The sequence below is a fragment of the Pteropus medius genome, unplaced genomic scaffold, assembly GCF_902729225.1.
Source record: "Pteropus medius unplaced genomic scaffold, Ma_sr-lr_union100, whole genome shotgun sequence".
NCBI classification, from domain to species: Eukaryota; Metazoa; Chordata; class Mammalia; order Chiroptera; family Pteropodidae; genus Pteropus; species Pteropus medius.
Window position 1 is genome coordinate 1,628,336 of NW_024355203.1, and position 20,679 is coordinate 1,649,014.

Genomic DNA, 20,679 nt, shown 5'->3' on the forward strand with positions numbered 1-20,679 from the left:
ATACAGCGGAAAAGAATAGCTTAATTAGGAAGGGAAGTAAAGCAACAGTACATTTCCAGACCTGGAAGTGGGCCAGAGCAAGAGAAGAGAGGCTCAAAGGATCAAGGGTTCAAGGGCGCAGTAACAAAGCCTTTGGGGTTTTTATCCCTATTTGCTGTGGGTGGTTACTTGGAGGAGTGGACTTTCTTGACTGACAACTAAGATTGACAGGACTCAGTGACTCATCATTTGCTTTCTGCTCATGTTCTTTCCTAGAATTCAGTCAGTTATAATGATATTAATAAACTTCGGGGCATATGTAGTATATTATAATGATAGTATAATGAGGCTCAGGTGAATTGAAGGTGTTGGGCCTTCATTGCTCAGGTGCGAGTAACTGGCCGAAACTAGTACTCAATTATCTGCTTACTTGTTTCCTCATATGAGTTACTCTTAGCCAAAAAATGCCTTCTGGCTTGTTTAGTTGAGGGCAGATTAGGGTGGACCCCTTCTAGGATAGGATGACCTCAGCGTCTTTGCAGGAGGACCCAAAACCCCCTAAACTAACTCTCCTGCCTAACTCTTTTCTAAGAGCCATGAACCCCCTTATTATTAATAAGGATATTGAGGGACAGGAGTCTCTTCTTCTGCATGTGCTTCCTGCTAAGGAGGGTCATTGTCCCTGCCTATTGGGGTTTCATGGAGCTCTTTCTCTCTCTGCCTTAGTCAGGATGGGGTCGGGTATCCCACCAAAATGCTTCCTCTGTTCCTAGACAAGGAAAAAGATAAAAACTTGTTATTTGAATCATATATCTAGTTATGTTTCTATTATTGATTTGCCTATCAAGCAGGTAAAGGAAAACAGGCTTAGTTAATATATTTCATAAAAGAATGGAAAAACTTGGGTTAAAGGTCCCCTTCCCTCTCAGATTCTAAGGGCCCTGTTCTGGCCTAAAGCCATTCCTGCCTTATAATGTGCCAAGGAGAATGCTGAGTTTCCATGATCCTTATCAATAGCCAGAGGACCTGAGTCACCAGTTTCAAGGTAATTATCTAAGTCTGAGGGAGAGGGTGCTTCTCCAAAGAAAGGAGGGAAGAAAAGACTTAACTAGGTTTACTAAAAAGATTAAGAATTTTGCAAACGATGGCCAGTATCAATAGTATTTCTGGATCAACACAATTAGCACTATTTAATAGAACTGTGTGTAATGAAGTAACTATTCTGTATCTGTGCCTTCCAATGATGTAGCCAATAGCCACGCGTAGCTATTAAACAGTTGAGATGTGGCTAGTAAAATTGAATAACTGAATTTTTATTTCATTTTATATAAATTAAATAGCCACATGTTGCCAGTGGCTACCATGCTGAACAACACAATCTTCTTTGATGTGTTCTTCAAGGGCAAAGAAAACTGATTTTTTTTTTTTTAAGCTTTGCTTAAACCTAGTAGTTCCCAAATTTAGTCAGGCAAGGAATTGCTCTTTTACTTCTGAGTAAAATATCAAGGCACACTTCTTTTTTAATCAACAATAAAAGGTAATAGGTGTTTAGGGCCATTTACACATTATTTCCTATTTTATTTGTTTGCTCGTTTATGTTTTCATTTAACTCACATCTATTGAGCTATGTACTGGGCACTGTTGAGATACAGTCTCATTTATTCATTAAGCTCTTTCTAATGGGAGAAGCAGATTAGTAAAGAATTAACTACATGTAGTCTGATAAGTTCCAAGAACAGAAGACTATGGAAACACAAAGGTGGGGACATAGTCAAGATTTATCATGGAGAAACTTTCCAGAGGGAGACTGAAGGAAAAGTAGGGCATCATCTGGTGAAAAAGAGAGCCCTTTGAAATTTTTATTTCTCTTACTTTCTTTCATGGAGTTTGCCATTAACCTGTCTTATTTAAGCTAACATCTTGCATCACGATCTACGGTGAGATCCTTGTGGGCTGTTTCCTTATACCTGTAAATTAAAGGGATTAATCCAGTTTTTAGAAGTTGGGTTGAGAATAACACGCACTAAACATTTTCTATTTCCTTTCTGCCATTCCCGACCACTCTCCCTGTTTAAACTCCTTCACACCCCAGAACACACCGAAGAAACAGGGTCGTTCTTGCTTTAAAAGTCCTACTGCTAATCACATTCAGGAAATTAAAAGCCGTGCTACAAATGTTAGCTACAGAGAATTTTAACTTTTTCAATATAATCCACAATGTTCTCAAAATAACCCCAAAATTTTTAACCTGAGAGTAGGTACAGCTTTTCATCTTTTAGTTTACAATATTCTATCCTGGGAAAAAAGAGTAAAGTCATACTGATATAGGGACCTCGAAAATTTAATTATGCGGGTGACAATTTCTTTGAGTTTCCTCAGTTGTAAAATGGTGATACCCGTGTTACCTTTTTCTTTTGATTGTTTGAAAACTCAGTGAAATAATATGTGTAAAGTCCTTAGTAGGATGCCTGTCATTTAGTAAAAGTATAATGATTATAAAATATCTTCTTTCTTAAATCAACTATTCCTAATGTAACCATTTATTTGTCAAGTACTCATTCTAAAACATCCACTGAAATATTATGTGATATATGCCTTGCTGTGCCTTAGGGACATAGAGATGAAAGGGCCATGCACTGAGATAACTTGTACACTAATAGACATGTTACCTTGTGACACAGAAAGTGCTCTTGGAAAAATAGGAATGACATGCCAAAGGAGCCCAGGAGATTTAGAAAAGTGTGAAAAATCTGTCCTAGTGAAATTGATATTTTACCCAGGCATTGAAGGATAAACAATAATCCATGAGACAGCCTAGGGTCAGGGAAAAACATTTACAAAGTCTAGAAGCTGTTAATTTCCATGCTGGGTTCCAGACAGGAGGAAAAAAGTGATTCCAGGTAAAGGTCCTGATGGAGCAGCAGGAGATGAGTCCAAATAAGAATAGAACAGTATAATAAATGATGATAGAACTCAGTAGATCACTACAATAATCTGATTTTCAATAAACATAAGTCGATTCTAACCAGAAGGTCAAGCAAGGGTTTTTATGTTTTTGTTTTTGTTTTTGTTTTTGTTTTTGTTTTTGTTTTTTTTATGTTTAGACAAAAAATTGGGCTTCTATCTTACATGGTCTGGTGGTTAACCAATATTCTGTACAGTAGAGTCTCATGGAAAGTCTTTTATAATTGTCCAGGTCCTCTTCAAGCCTCCCAGAGGTTCTGGTTTCATCGATCTGGATAGAGCCTGGGAATCTGTATTTTTTAATGTTTTTGTGTTTTGCTTGTTTTAGGCTCCCCTCGTGATTCTATTTTATAGGCAGGACAGAAAGCTATCCTGCCTGTTATGGAGTAACGCATAACAATCCAAAACCATTTTCTATTTCCTTTCTGCCATTCCTGACCACTCTCCCTGTTTAAACTCCTTCACACCCCAGCACACACCAAAGAAACAGGGTCGTTCAAAGAAACAGAAGCCCAATATTCGGGGCATTGAAGCTATATCCTTGATGTCCACATGTGTCATTCTGGAAACAAGGAGTTAGGAGAGGTTTGCTCGTGGAGCCATCCCATGATAACTCATTTTTGGAGGTAATTCTAGATAGCATCTGTGAGAGGATGAGTTGGGACAGAGTGAGTTTTCAGTCCTGCTTATCTGGAGCTTTGTTTCAAAGAAGAAAAGAAAAGAGGCTCTTTAGATCTCCCTGGAGTCATAAGTTAAGGCTGAGGTTATTTAGATGACCTCAAGGTCAGCAAAACATCCCTCCTGCCCCATTGACAGGAAATGAAGTGGACTCCAAAGAAAGAAGTAAACGTTGGAATAAAATAAGGTGTTGGAATAAAGAAGAGAGAGCAAGAACTCAAAGGAAAATCCAAGGGTTGTAGTGATAGGGGCAGGAGTAGCAGGTATGGGGATGGAGGTAAAGGTAACAAATTTGAAAAGGTTGAGTGTAAGGGGCTTCCAAATAAATTGTGACTACTTTTTCAGGCATTACTTTGCTCCAGCCCCAGGCACAATTGTGTAATCCCTCACTTCTCTCTCTGAAAACCTTTAACAGCCTGATTTCTCTCCTCCTTTGTGGAGAACTCCAGTGCCCTCCAGCCATTCTCTGTCTTCTAGGTTCCAAAATATGTCCTCTACTCTTCTAAGTGTTTTTTTTTTTTTTTGCTAGAGTAGTTCTTATTTTATTTTTGAATTGAGAAAGGTGCTATAGTAAGCATTCTAGAGCTACAGAAATGATAATATTCATGAACTATCTCTGTGAATATGCAAAAAGTCAAATGTGGTCAATTTCCAAGATGACCTCAAGGTCAGCAAAACTTCTCTCCTGCCCCATTGCCAAAGTGCCTGGGGCACATTATGAAAATTAAAAATTAAAGGCAGAGAGACATATATATTTAAATTAGTGATATTGAATTATAAAGTGAGAATAATAACTGCAGAATCAATGGCTGTGTTTTCTATGGGACTAAATCATACTTCCAGGAGAAGTCCTGCAGTCTTCACCAAATGTTTTGCTGAAACTCTGACTCTAAGTATAGGAGAAGGATAACATGGCTGCTAGCTTTTTACTGGTGTCAAGAAACGTGCAACAAAATATGCAAGATGGCTGTCAAAGGCAGTAGTGCTAACATGACAATGAAAGCAAGTTTGTATTTTTTTATCCCTCCAAGGTCAGGGCACTAATGTGGTCTAGTAATTCATCTAGAAAATTAACCACCTTTGGCTTTTAAAATGTTCACCAGAGTTACTTAGTTCATGAATGCTGTCATTTTCTTATTATTTTATTTTTTTTGAAGAATATTCATAGATAATTATTTATTGGAAAATATTTCTATACATAATGGCTTGTGCAGATACCATCTACTGATGCATCACAGAAGGATAAAAATTGTTGTAGCTTTGACAGCAATTTCAACCAGAAAGAAAAACCTAAGGAGCTTCATAAAATTTGTCAAAATTTGTGCTTCTGATTTCTTGCTGTACATTTGTTGATTTGTTTCATTCCCTGAGGGATCCATAGTGAATATTTAAGTAAAAGAGGACATGATTACACATTAAATATAATATATCCTCTGGGAAAACAGAGAAATCTTTCAACTTTAGCAGCATTCACATTTGTGTGCCTGTGTGTGTGCATGTGTGAATTTATTCAGTAATACAGATGCCATTTTTCATTTGCATGGTATTTAAAAAAAATTTTTTAATGTAGCTCTCATATATTCTCTTTTTATTCCCCCAATAATCCTGTGAGGTAACAGTAATATATATAATACTCTTCATGAAACCCTTTGAGATGCATCTTATTTGAGACAAGCTCAGAAAGTAAGTAAAATTAATATTATCTCCATTTAAATAATGAGAAAATGAGGCTCAATCAGAATAAGTGACCTAGCAACTAGCAACCAGCTTTTTGAGATAGAACTGATATTCAAACCAAGTCTTATTAACCTAACACTGTGCTGGATTCATAGAAAGTGTTCAATAACTATCTGAATTTTAATTCATAATTTATATAGAAAGCATATAACAACTACAAGGAATTTTGGCTTTCTTTTGAAAATGCAGACTATTATAATCCAAGAGTGGTTTTTCTTTAATAGCTGAATATTATCAGAAAGAGATTACTTAACTAAGTTGAACCATATAGACATCTCGCTGATATGGGAAAGCACACCATAGTATAGAATTACAGAGCCAAGTGTCCCGCATATTGTGCATTATTTGGAAAGAGCCAAAAATTTAAATACAAAACTGTTTCACAAGAATTTGATAGGGTATTTTCTCTTTGTTTCTATTAGTATAAATCTGCCTATCTCTGATAATTATTGGTGGGCATAAAATGAAAAGGGGATTATTACAAAATAACAACAATGATCTAAGCATTCATAGAGTTCAGTGTTTGTTTTATTTCACAGAAAGATGCCTATGAAACTTGCATAACCAATTGGCAGGCTAAAAGAATAACCTTATGTAAATGCAGAATGTAATTACCATTTTCACAAATTTGGTACATGTTGGAAATGTCATTTCAATCAGGGCTAATCATAATATGACAGGAATAACTGTGATACCATAAGTGATAATGTTATGCTGCTCACTTTTCTAAATTTGGTGACAAAATATGCAAAGATAAAAACTTTCAAAGAGACAGTAAAACACGATCAAGATTTTTCCCACTGTTAAAAATATTTTCAGGGAAATATTCATCAGTATACAGCAACACTTATTTTGATAACTGAATTGTTTTTAAATTAACCCCTTAGAAATTTTGACACCTTTAAAGGCAAATGAAAAAGAACAGATATCAACTTTTATGTGATGATAGAACACTTTGCTGCATTTTTCCATATATATAAATCTAAATGCTAGTTTTGTAGATGTTGCCTCTTTCATTTTTTCAACAAGTGTGTTTTTTATTGACAATGAGTAAAGTATTTAAAAACAACAAAGTAAGGACTTCAGCATGAAGCTCAGTGGGTGTTCCCATTCATTGTATTATAAAATTGGTATGAATGTCATTTTGATGCTATCTCATTTTCTGGCTCCTGATGAAGAAACAGGTGAATGGAAACATTCTTGATTTCATTACTGATTTTAATGGCTGTCACGAAGTTCATGGCATTTTATATTTTAATCAATTTAATACTAATTTTTGAAAGCATTTGTCTAGTTGTTATTCAATAAATGTACCCCTTCTTAAAAGTACCCCTCCACTGGGAAGTTTCAATGAAGAGTACTGTCATGTTGACACAAAGCATACATACATTTATTCAGAGTAACTTAAATCTGGGGATCTTAAGCTGTGTTGAGGTTAAGAAACTTGCCTTTGTTCGAGGAACCCAGGAATTTGAAGATACTCTCTCTCTCTGGTTCATTTGAATCCTTTCCAAGGATTCTGTCACTTTTTTCCAAAGAGAAAGTGTCTTGTTGAGTTTGAACTTAACACCAAATAGAGTCCAAGTGCTTAGCAGCCACCTCACTTTTAGTGCAGAAAATTATACAGTGTATCTTGTACATTGTTGCATGTTTCTACTTACACCTATGTTTACCTTGTAAATGTCCTTTTAATAATACTCTAAAACAGGGGTCCCCAGCCCTTGAGCCATGGACCAGTACCAATCCGTGGCCTGTTAGGAACTGGGCTGCACAGCAGGAGATGAGCAGGTGAGCGGTGGGTGAGAGAGTGAAGCTTCATCTGTATTTGCAGCCGATCCCTAGCTAGCTCTGGCATCAGCACCTCAGCTCCATGTCAGATCATCAGGCATTAGATTCTCATAGGAGTGCCGGTCCCTGGTGCCAAAAAGGGTGGGGACTACTGCAAAAGATTAGTAACATTGAGACTGCATTGTTCTAAAGGGTCATAGACTTCATTATCTCATTCCATAAACGGCCTAAGAACAGATAATTATTTAATTTATGTTTTAACGGTCTACACTGACTTATAACTTGGTAGTAGTAACATTACCAACAGTTTTTCTTATTCTCACAGTGACCCTGCAAATAAGTAGACTGTTATTCCCATTGTCCAGTTGAAAATTCAAGGCTCATAGAATTTATGTGACTTCCCGTTGTCATATTGGGGCTGGAATCTGTACCACCTTCAGAGGACTTGAGAATTGATGCTCTTTCCTATATAGCAATGGTTTTCAATATTTTCTGCTTCTATAATTTTACATGGGCAATATCCTCCCATTTCTTTACACAATATTTCCCCAGAGAAAGAGGAAGATAATGTATATTATTTAAACATGCTGTCTTTCACACTTCCCTCCCTAACCCATTGTTTCAGTAGCCATAATCCTTGTGAGAATTACTACCCTATATAGCAGTTGTTGAATGCTGGCTCCAAATTAGAACCTCTGATACCCAGATTTAATTATCTCAGGTACTAGGATGTTGGTATTTTTCATGCTCCTTTGATGGTTTTAATATGTAGTCAGGGTTGAGAATGGCTGTTACATATGCCATCATCTCAGGGTTTCTCTTTCATTGTATTCTATGGAATGAAAAGGTAAATAAAAAATAAAAATTGAATTATATTTTTATTTGATTATTGTCAATGATAGATATCAAATCACAGCCCTATTCTTCAATTAATATCACTATTACACTGCCATTTTTATATTCTTAATATATCCTTTAACTTCCTAGTTTTTTTCCCCCTAATTCTTTACAGCTAGCTTAGTTTATTAACTCTTTGACTTTGGGCAGTTTTCTCTTATAAGGCTATGTTTTTCTTATTTCTAATTTATAAATTAAATTATTTTTAGCCAGGTAATACTATTTGCTTTTTTGAATAAATGACTCTTTCCTAAAATGTAGGGACAGGGATAAGTGATCACCTGCTAATGGGCATGGGGTTTCTTTTAGGAGGACATAGTGTTTTAAAATTTACTTTGTAGCGATGTTCACACAACTCTATGAATAGATTAAAACATTGAATTGTATGCTTGAAATGAATAAATATGTTATATGAGTTATAACTTAATGATGCCATTTTAAAAATGTATATGTGGTGATACTGAGCATCTTTTCATGTGCCTGTTGACTATATGTATATCTTCTTTGGAAAAAAATGTCTATTCAAGTCTTCTGCCCATCTTTAATTGGAGTTTTTTTATATTAAGTTCTATATATATTTTGAATATTAACCCCTTATCTGATGTATGATGTGCAAATATCTTATCCCATTTAGTAGGTTGTCTTTTCATTTTGCTGATGGTTTCCTTTGCTGTGAAAAAGGTTTTTAGTTTGATGTCATAGCATTTGTTTATTTTTGCTTTTATTGCCCTTGCCTGAGGAGACTGGCAAAATATTGCTAAGAACTATGTTGGAGAGCTAACTGCCTATGTTTTTTCTAGGAATTTTATGGTTTCAGGTCTTACATTCAAGTGTTTCATTCATTTTTAATTTATTTTTGTACATGGTGGAAGATAGTGGTCCAATTTCATTCTTTGGTACACCAAAATCAATGATCATCAGGGAAATGAAAATTAAAACCACAATGAGATCTCCCCTCACATCTGTCAGAATGTTTGTTATCAAAAGGACAAAAAATAACAAGGATTGGTGAGAATGTAGAGAAAAGAGAGCCCTCATACACTGTTAGTGGGAATGTAAAATGGTGCAGCTATTATGGAAAATACTTCTGGATATTTAAATGAAGAAATAAATAAATAAACAGGTATGACAGAATGATGACTTCTCTTCCTTGGCCTTCTCTTTTCATGTTTTCATGTTACTAATTTGAAGAGATATATGCACTGCTATGTTCATTGCTGCATTATTTACAATAGCCAAGATGTGCGAGCAACTGAAGTGTTCATCAATAGATGAATTGATAAAGAAGATGGTGTGTGTGTGTGTGTACGTGTGCACGCACGAATGTGTGTAGTGGAATATTACCCAGCCATAAAAAAATACAAATAAAATGGAAATCCTGCCATTTGCAACAACAATGGATGGACCTAGAAGGTATTATGCTAAGTGAAATAAGTCAGACATAGAAAGGAAAATGCCATGTGAGTTCGCTTAGATGTGGAATCTAAAAAAAACAAAACGTATACAACAGAGGCTTGTAGATACAGGAAACAAACTAGTGGTTACCAGAGAGGGGAAGGCAAAATACTTGAAAGGGATTAAGAGGTATAACTTCCGGTTATAAAGTAAATAAGTCATAGGTATACAATTTACAGCATAGGCAGTAGAGTCAATAATACTGTATTAACTTTATATGGTGACAGTAGGTAGACTTATCATGGAGAACATTTTGTAATATATATATATATATATATTGAATCCCCGTGGTGTATACCTGAAACTAATAAGATATTGTTTGTCAATTATATATCAACAAAAATAAAATCAGTAAGAAAATTTTAAATGTATATGTAATTAAGATTTTGAACAAGTACCATTTGGGACATACTCAAATGTCATTTTTAAAGGTCTACTTAGTTTGGGGGTGATCTCTTCTCTACTCACATCTAATTAATAGAGACCCCTATGGCCTTAAAAGTATTAATTCAGCAATTAGAACTTATAGTCCAAGGTAGCATTCAAGACACTGAACTTGATTTAGCTTTAAATTGTGTCCTCTCCCCCAGCTTAGGTCTGTTCCAGACAGAAGATGAAAACAAATAAATAAATAAACAGGTATGACAGAATGATGACTTCTCTTCCTTGGCCTTCTCTTTTCATGTTTACAGCTTTCCATCCCATTCTGATTGTCCCAGGGTCAGAGCAGAGAGGGGAAGAGAAAGGCATTATAAAGGGTTTTCTTAGCCTAATCGCTATTCGAACTTATAAGTTTCCCTGTTGTCTCTCCTCTCTCTTTCTCTCTTTCATTCTCTCTCCCCCTCCCTCTCACTCCTGCAGTTTCTTTGAGACAAGTAGCTCTATCTCTATTCCGTGTGAAGAAGGCTGACGATTCTATCTTCTCCTAAAAATCTAGCTAGGCTTCACCTCCAGGTTGTTGCTGCTGAGGTTCCCCTAATCCTATAGACAGCCATTGGACAGAGCCCAAGTCAATCTTATGTTGGCTCTATTTTCTGTGTTTCTACATTAGGATGACCATATAATTTCTCATTTAAATTGAGACGCTTTTCTGAGTGAAAGGAAACATTTATAGTTACAATGGAACAACAAACATAAAATGGTACTCATAGACACCTAATGCAAAGAAAAACACTCACACATCCTTCCCCGCCAAAGTTTGGAACTGTCTCATCTGTCCTGCAGTGACGGCTGCTTTGCCTCTGTCAGGTGTGAGGCTAACTTCATTCCTTCATGCCTCCCAACTGCAAAGAACACATTCCATAGATTTTGAGAGGTCCCATGGAAGACCCCTTCACTTAGCTGGAGATGATGAGTGATAATCCCCAGTTCTTTCCCAAGGAAATAGAGAACAACTCTTTCTAAAAAAATTACCTGTGCAGAACCTTACCTGTCTGCTTGTGTAAACCATTTATAATCTGAAAGTCAGCAAAGAGTTCAAGAGTGAGGAACAGATGCTTACCCATTTCTCTTAAAAGCCTCTAGTGATTTGTAACTCACACTAGGATTTCACATCTGTTGTAACTTGGTGCCTAGTTCCAATTTCAATTTTAACATCTTTCATATATATTCTTTTTTTGTTCACAGAAATGTGAGAGTTATTTTTGAAATGCAATATCAAAAGAGGTTATTTGTCTTAGTGGTTAAGTGTGGCACAAACTTTGAAATCAGAAAACCAAGGTTATTAGATTTATAACTTTAGGGAAGTGACTTAGCTTCTTTATCCCCAGTAAAATGAGAATAACAGTGGTATCTACCTTACCTATATGGTGGTTGTCATAACCATAAGAGATCACATAAGTAAATAAATCAATGCAATACTTGACTTGTAGTTTGGTATGCAATAAGTTAACTATTATTATTACTATGATTGTTTTTTATTAAGATCTATATTAAACCATTAGTAGAACAACAACAACAAAATGAACCAAACAGTGTGGAATGTTTCAAGTTATTTTTCAGAATACCATTCTAAGGTCTTTAGAAGCAGGCGATGTAATTGAGAATTCCTCAGAGCACAAAATCATAAAAATATCCACATAGATTAAAGGATAAACCTCACTTAAAAAGGGGCTCAATTAATACTGAATGAATGAAATTATGTAACTTTTTGCTTTAGCTATTAGGTAAATTCACAAAGTATACCAAATCGTAGCATTACTTTATTAGTTTCCTGAGACTGCTCTAACAAATTACCACAAACTTGGTGGCTTAAAACACAAAAAGTTATTCAATCATAGATCTGGAGCTTTTGAGTGTGAAATCAGGCAGGATTGCAGCCTATCAGAGGAAATCAGCCAAAGAGTATGCTTGATTTTATGTACTATTCTAAACCAATAGACTTGGCTTAAAATCTAGTTGGTTCCTTGCTCCTTTTAAAGAACAAAGGACAAGGTCTTTGTGACAGCTATTTTTCTCTTTTAGTTTTTCCCTATATTTTAAAGTATATTTATATTATAGATGTTGAATTTCTTTGAAAAGTGTCAGTGGTGATTTAAGTTTTGAAAAACTGCCAGTTAATGAAGAGGATATGTAATTTTTAAAGTACCCTTGATTCTGTTGTACTTAAAGATATGCACATGTGTATAAATAGTTCCAAAAATATATGATAGCTACAGGATTTTTGCCTATTTCTGAAAATATATTTGAATTATATGTTATTCTTCTAAACAAAATAAACCTAACCTTAATAGCCAATTGCCTGTATTAAAAATATGTATACCTATGTTATTATGCTTTCTGGATTTATCTCTGCATAATTTTGTCTTGTTTTGAAAGATATGCACAAGAATATAAATAGTTCAAAATGCAAAATGCTATCTATAAATGTACACTTTTATTGTAAAATGGCTTTGGAAATTTCGCGGTACTATATTAGAAACTGACAAAATTTGCCTAGGTTAAAAAAATATGTGTGTAAATAATCACATGTATTTTTTATGTTTCTAGAAAAATATAGACTAGTATAATTTTTGAAGTTTAAAATTCAGTTGAAACTTGTCAGTCTTAAATCTTAAACTGACTATGGATTATTTTATCCTAAAGCATTGTCAGAGGAAAAAGAGCATATATTTATAAAATGACATTCTTATTGAAGGAGGAAAAAGATTAGTATTCTAAACTTTAAATGAAAATCAACAGCAATAAGGGAATGTAGTACAGGCTAAAAGAGATGCCTTGAAGTTCATGACCTTCGAATTCATGCTTATTACATGTGTGACCTTGCGAAAGTACTTTAAACTCGATTAACTTCAATATATTTATCTTAAAAAAATAGGACTTGTAATAATAATATATGTAATATATGATTTTTTAGGATTAATAAGGTACTACACACAATGAACTTAAAACAGTACCTGACAAAGAGGAAATATTTAACAGATATTATTACATATTATATTAAAATTAGTTTTTAAAAAATGTTTTGATATACTACTTTCTCTAGATTGAGCTTCTTAAAGACAAAGAGACCACACCTTAAAATTTTTATTTTGCTTCAGCAATTAGCAGGATTTCTATCCTTGAAGGCTGGAATAAATGACTCATTGGGTGGGTGAATAAATTGTTGGCTGAGTTAACCATTATAAAGTTTATGAGAGGCATATGAATATAACTTCTTTAGGAGATGTTTACTTTTAGTATTATGTGGGAAATAGCACATTATATATATATGAGCCAAGTGCATTCGAACACAGAATACTATATTTATAATGAGTCAAAAAGTGTTAAATTATGGGTTTTGAATCTTTACATTTCCAGGAAGGTACTGTAGATATTATTAAAAGTTTGCTTAGCTAAGTTGTTAAATATTTGCTTTTAATTTTAGACAACAATTGGCTTAAAAGAAAAGCTTGTGTTATTATTAAAAATATTGCTTTTTACACAGTTTCTGTATTATAGCTCTCTGAGGGGCTAGTGACAGAAATAGGACTCAAAATAGTTCAAAAGGAATATACTGACTCAGTAACTTAACATTCAGGTGGTAAGACTGTCACTGTTATAACTACCGATATAACTGAATCTAATACTTGGTCTTGTTTCCTCCTCCTCCTCTTCTTCCTTCTTTTCCTCCTTTCCCAGTCCCTATCCCTGTCTCTGTTTCTGTTTCTTAACTGCTTGTTCTCTTGTGTCCCTTGTTGACTTCATTCTCAGTTAGGCTCTATCCTTCTGGTGACTAGAATGGCCCCTGATAGCCTAGGCATATTTGATCCCTGGTGCCCTCCCCTCTATTTCAGAAAGGTCTGGGTTTTTGTTGGTCAGATTTTGACTGCATACTTTGATCATATGCCCATGCCTGAACCAATAGAGTCCAAGGAGATGTAGGACTCTGATTGGCCAGTCTTTAGTCATATGTTTACCACCTAAGGCCAGGAATAGGATCTGCCCACCTGAGACACATGGACTAAGAACTGTGATATGTTCTTTAAAGCATATACTGAGCAAATGCAAATATAGACTGTCTCTCTCTTGATAGATAGATGATAGATAGATAGATAGATAGATAGATAGATAGATAGATAGATAGAGATATATAGATACATCAAGTATTGCATCTTACTATATAGATACATCGAGTATTGCATCTTACTATGGTAATAACCTTGTGAGAAAAATTGCACCAGTCTTTTATAAGAGATGCAGATTGATTCCATTGCATTTTGGCTATATGCTCTCGAATAAATTACATAACCTCCTGAGTTTCCATTTCCACACTGTTAACTTTGGATAATATACAATATTATGATGAAGGCTAAATGATATGTTACCAAGAAGAATATAATCTAGTACTTAGCACATGGTAGACAGTCAGTATGTATTTGATGTATCATTGTAACATACCTTTTAAGAAAACTGCTTTAGAATTCAGAAAAGGGAATTCATGAGTGGGGAAGAGAAAAATACCATCTATACTCTTTATTTTATTTTTATTTTTTACTTTTTAAATTTTAATTAGTTTCAAGTATACAGTACATTGGTTAGAAATCTATATAGTTAGTAAAATGATCCCCCCATTTGCTCCCTCCTTCCCCTGACCCTCCACCTAGCCAATGCATTAATGGTAATTGTATTCCCTATGCCATGCTCCCTATCCCTGTGACCATCTATCAGCTACAAATTTGTACTTCTTTAACCCTTCACCCCATTCTCCCAGCCCTCCAAATCCCCCCTCTTCTGTTCTTTACCAAATTGTCCACTATATTTGTGAGTCTGTTTTTGATTAGTTTGTTCTTTTTTTATTCCTTAAATTCTGCATTTAAGTGAAATCATATAGTGTTTATCTTTCTCTATCTGACTTAAAAACCTTCTAGGTCCATCAAAGCAATATCTTTTTCCATTCCCTTCCTTTTCATATGTAGGGGTCTTGTTTTCTTATCCTTTCAGCCACTCTATCTTTTGGTTGGAGTACTTAATTCTTTTCCATTTAAGATACTTATTGATAGGAATGTAGTTGTTACCATTCCTTATTCTTGTTTTTGATACATGTTTTTTTCTTCTTAAAAAAGTCCCTCCAATATTTCCTGTAATACTAGCTTAGTGGTGATAAATTCCTTTAGCTTATTTTTGTTTGAGAAGCTCTTTATCTGTCCTTCAACTCTAAATGATAGCTTTACTGGATAAAGTATTCTTGGTTGTAGATCCTAAGTCTTCATCCTGTCGAATATTTTTTTACCAAACCTTTCTGTCCTGCATAGTTTCTTTTGAGAAATTAGCTGCCAGTCTTATGGGTTGTCCCTCATAAGTAATTATCTGTTTTTCTCTTGTTCCCTTTAATATTCTTTCTTTGTATTTAACCTTTGGCATTTTAACGATGATGTGTCTTGGTGTGGGCCTCTTTGGATCCCTGATTTTTGAAATTCTCTGAGCTTCCTGGGGTTTTCTGTCCATTTCCTTCACCAAGTTAGGGAAGTTTTCCTTCATTATTTCTTCGAACAGCTGATCAACATCTTGATTTTCTCCTGTTATGCCGATCAGACAAATATTTGGAGCCTTGATAGTGTCCCATATCCTCCTTAAATTATTTTTATAGTCTTGGCATCTATTTTCTTGCCATTCTAATTGAGTGTCCTGATTGGCTTTCCTGTCCTCTAGATAGGGCATTTGATCCTTTTCTTTATTCATTTTGTTTATTCCATTTAATATACTTCCCATCTCAGATAATGTGTTCTCCATTTCAGACTGGTTCCTCTTTCTAATTTCCATTTCCATTTTTATCTCTTTGTTGGAGTTCTCTACACTTCCTGGAAGTTCATTGAGCATCTTTATAACTAGCATGTTGAACTCTGCATCTGTTAGATTACTTGATTCCATTATATCTACATCTCTGTTCTGTTCTGTCACATGGTTTCTGCTTCTTTGTCTTCCCATTTTGGCTGTCTTTCTGTGTCTGTTTCTATGTACTAAGCAAAGCTCCTAAGTCCCCCAGTCTTATTAGTGTGGATTTGTGTAGTAGGTGTCCAGTAGCACAGTCCTAAGAGAAATTCAGCTGCAGGCCAAATTTATCCCAAGCCTCTACCCCTTCGGGGACACCTGTTAAGATTCAGTAAGCAATCCACAGATGCTGTGCTTATAATAGTTGCCTCAAAAGGCCACACCAGAAACCGAGGCCAGCTGCCTCCACCAGTGTGAGTCTCAGCAAGGAACATCTGACTCAGTGAGGATACACCTGGATGTGGCTTGTGTGGGGCCGCGAGTTGGGGTAGGCGGGGTTTCAGGGAAATCTACTGGGCGTAGCAACCTCTGTTATCCTGTTTGATGACGTCGTAGCTATGCCGGCACTGTGTCCAGGGCACTGGGAGGGGAAGGGCTCAACAGAGAACAATGGATACAGCTGGCACTTCTGTGCTGAGCTGTACTGAGCGAGTCTCGCCTCAGCCCTCACTCCGACAATGTCTCCTTGTAAGTCCCTGGTGCCCACTGTGCACAGTTGAACAACAGGCACTGGTGCTCAGAGCCAGCAGGTCCGTCACTGCAAAAATCTGCTCGCTGACATGGCCCTTTAAGAGGCGTCTGCCACCACCACAGCCTCTGTCTCACTCAGCTGCTGGGGTCTGGGCAGCCCTGCGTCCTCGCCCCATCCTCCTTCTGCCATTGCAGGGTACTTTCTTGGATTTCTCCATAGTTGTATGGCTTGTTCCTCTAGATCTCAGGCAGTTTTTCCTTGCTGCTGCTCCTTGTTCCCATCACAACTTTGGTCACCAGAGGGAGGAACAGAGCCTCTATCATCTATGCCATTTTCTTCTCCTCCCTTCTATGCCCTTTTTATGAAAATAAAATTCTGGATTTCGTTAACCAATGTCACCATAATAAAAGTAAAATAATAAAATAAAATTAAAAAATAATTATTTTATAAGTGTTTTAGATATGCAGAATTATTACAAAGTTAGTTCAGAGAGTTCCTGTGTACCCTACATCCAGTTTCCCCTATTATTAACTATTTATATTGTGGTGTATTTGTCACAATAAGCCAATACCGATATATTATTATTAACTGAAGTCAATACTTCATTCAGATGTCCTAAGTTTTCCCTTAATGTCCTTTTCTTCTTCCAAAATTCCATTCAGGATACCACATTACATTTAACTATCATATCTTAGGCTCTTCTTGGTTGTGACAGTTTATCAGCTTTTTCTTGTTTTTGAGGACCTCGACAGTTTTGAAGACTTTCTACTGATCAGATAATTTGTAGGATGTCTTCAATTGAGATTTGTTAATGTTTCTCTCATCACATATTTATGGGCCCCTTATAAGGCCAGAAACTTGTCAATCACTTTCAGTACTGTAACTTTATCCGCCATCCTTCACATAGTAGGTGCTAAATAAATAATTGCCAAACAAAAATAGATGCAATAGCAGAGTCTACTGGTTGCCCACATAATATTCTTTGTTACCTTCTTCCTTACCAATGAAAACCTACTTTTAAAAAAGTTTATTGAGGTGAAATTCACATAACATAAAATTAACCGTTTTAAAATGAAAAATTTAGCGTCATTTAGCACATTAACAATTTCGTGCAACCACCACCTCTAGCTAGTGCCAAACCATTTCAGACATTTCCAAAAGGAAGCCTCGGCCATACCTGTTAAGCTATTGATCCCCATTTACCCTCTCCCCAGCTCCCAACAACTGCTAATCTGATTTCTGTCTCTATAGAGTTACCATTTCTTGATATTTAATATAAACTGATTCATACGCTATGTGACATTTTGCGTCTGTCTTCTTTCACTCAGCATGATGTTTTCGAGGTTCATTCACGCTTTAGCATTTATCAGTACTTCATTTCTTTTTATGTCATAAACCTCATTTTAGTTGGGATAGCAGTGTGCCCAGCTTAAACGAAAACTACATTCCTCTTCTCTCCTCACTGGTTTCACTCAGTGAGTTCTCAGAATTCCTGGATAGGGTTTTCAGACAATTTCCTTACAAGGAACTGGTTCAGGGGGAAAGCACTCATTTAACTCTTAGCCTTTTCCCATCTTTCTTCCTGAAACAGTTACTATGGTGAGAGCTCTAGGTCTAAGGCATATAACATAAGGATAATAGAATAAAAAGCTGGAAGGAGCTGGCATACCATATCTGTAATCTGGACTTCTTTCATGTGAAAGGGAAATGAGCAACTAATATACTTAAAAATATCAATATAACAATACAGGGGTGGTTCTGAGAAGCAAAGTTTAGTTGGAGTGATGGGAGAAAATGTTATTTTGGTAGGAAGAAAATTTTTAATTATATGAATAAGATAAATTAATGAAGTGGAGGACAAATGAGGGGACTGGAACATGGAATATGCTAATATTCAAATGAAAACAGTGAATGCATTGAGAAAAATTTTAGGAGTGAAAAGAAGCTCAAAAATCTTTTAAAAGGAAATGGAAATATGTGTACTGTTGCACCTGATTGCTAGAATTTTTTTTTTTTTATAGTGGCTTCAGGTTAAACTTTCTAATACAGGAAAGTGATAGAAGCTTAAACTTGAAGACCAGAATAAGTCATTCATTTAAACGCATTTATTGAGAACCTGCTATGTTTCTGGACTTAGCTAGGCATCAGAGATTAAATAGCGAACTTTAAAAATATGGCTTTTGCCCTGATTAATCTTAGATTCCAGTAGGGAAAACAAGTAAATAATAAGTATATCTCTAAACATAAAGCAATAGTGTCAGATTTTTTCAAGGTCCAAGAGCCCCAGTGGATGCCTGAACTTGCAGGTAGTGTTGAACCCTATATACTATTTTTTTCCCTATACATATATAAACTTTATGGATTCTCTTTGGTATATTTGAATTGCCAGCCTCACTACTCTTGCACTTTGGAGCCATTATTAAATAAAATAAGTGTTACCTGGACACAAGCACTGAGATACTGAACAGTCGATCTGATAACCACGACAGTTACTAAATGACTAATGGGCGAGTAGTGTTTACAGCGGGGATACACTGCACAAAGGGATGGTTCACATTCCAGGTGGGACAGAGCTGGACAGTGTGATAAATCATCACACTACTCAGAATGGCATAAAATTTAAAACTGATGAATTGTTTATTTCTGGAATTTTCCATTTAATATTTTCAGATCATGGTTGAACATGAGTAACTGAAACTATGGAAAGCAAGAACACAGAATAAAATGGAGAGGTCAAGAACAGAACTTTTTTTGAGGATGAATCACTCAAGTACATTTGCATCTGGCCATTAGTAATGCAGTTGGGAAGCTTTGCCTTCACCTTCCTTAGTCACAACAAAGGATGGATGGTAGCAGAGGAAGATGTGGAAAAAGGCAGACACACATCACAGTATGAAGGCTAATTTGGTCTATTTTCTAATTATACATCAGTTTTTAAATTGTAAACATGAGTTAGAATATAGGCTAGTATCACCTGAATTGTCTAATTATGCTAACATGCAGCTTAAAATAATGATGGTAATAATACATTTCTCTTTAAGTTCAAGTAAACATCATTAAAAGAAGCACAAAGCAAGTGGACTGACTGTACAGTGTCAAAGAAACAGGATAATAAGGTACCATAACTGGGTCACAGGTCTTAAAATTAACACAGAATGAAGTCCTTTTATTTTCTGGAATAGAATTTCAAACAGATTAATACTGAAAACCTCCCTTAGACAGCTCGGCATCATTACTTTAGGAGGTCTCTCTCATCAGTGCCTGCTGGAGATGACAATTCTTAAACTGTCTGCCAACAAGTGTTAATTAATTGAGTAATCAAAATAATATACTTGTTGATTTCTCTCCTATATTTATCATTAAAAATAAAAACAGCTTTAACTTTTTTTCCTCTGTTAAAAGAAAGTATAAACTCATTGGAAAAATACAGAAAATAAATAGCCAAATTATTCATAATGGTCTTCTCCCATGGTAGAATTTTATGTAATTTTCGCTTTCTTCTATTTATTTTCTATATTTTTTCCGGTGAGCCTATGAGTAAATAGGATAGGGACAGATAAGTGGTATGAATCAACTGGTTCCCTCTTTTTTGTTTTAGCCCAAGCATCCTCCTTTCCTTGGGACTAAGGTAAATATTTTCATTTGCTTCCAAAGAACCTGTAGAAAACTGAGGCTACATTCTATATTTGTGCTTACTATTATGCCATAGAACTAAGCACATAGTAGAAACTCAAGAAATGAAATATCTAATTGATTTTATTAAATGCCTAATTTCTTGAAAGTTTGAAATACCATTTTCTGAAAGAGGTATGGTGGAAAACATTCCACAATGAATTTCAGGAGGAGAAAGCCAACCTCATGATACTCTATGAGGAAAAATTGATTTGTACTGTTTTACATCAGAAAACCCATATATGTATATGTGTCTGTGTGTATAAAATTCATTGAATTAAGCACTAAACTTTCCCAACGAACATCAGTGAGAAACTCTTTTTTAATTAAGTTTTCATTCACCACTTACAGTTGGTACATACACACACACACACACACACACACACACACACACACACACACACACACTGCAGTGTAGGTAGGAGAACAAGGGAGAAAATTCTGCATTAGGGACACTTCAAAAGTAGGTTAATGCAAATGAACAGGATGCCGAGTACAGTATGAAATTTCACATTTATTAGCACGCTTTGCATGAAGGTATTTTGAAAGCTTTGCCATGCATATGAAAA

General features: G+C 35.5%; 2 protein-coding genes across 3 annotated transcripts in view; one reads left to right on the plus strand and one right to left on the minus strand.

Annotated features, from left to right (window-relative positions):
- IL1RAPL1 (interleukin 1 receptor accessory protein like 1) overlaps window positions 1–20,679 on the plus strand; it is a 1,227,390-nt gene that overhangs the window by 666,419 nt on the left and 540,292 nt on the right. The gene's annotated exons all lie outside the window — the stretch shown is intronic.
- Window positions 1–20,679, minus strand: part of LOC120598449 (transcription factor SPT20 homolog) — a 62,770-nt gene that overhangs the window by 23,675 nt on the left and 18,416 nt on the right. The gene's annotated exons all lie outside the window — the stretch shown is intronic.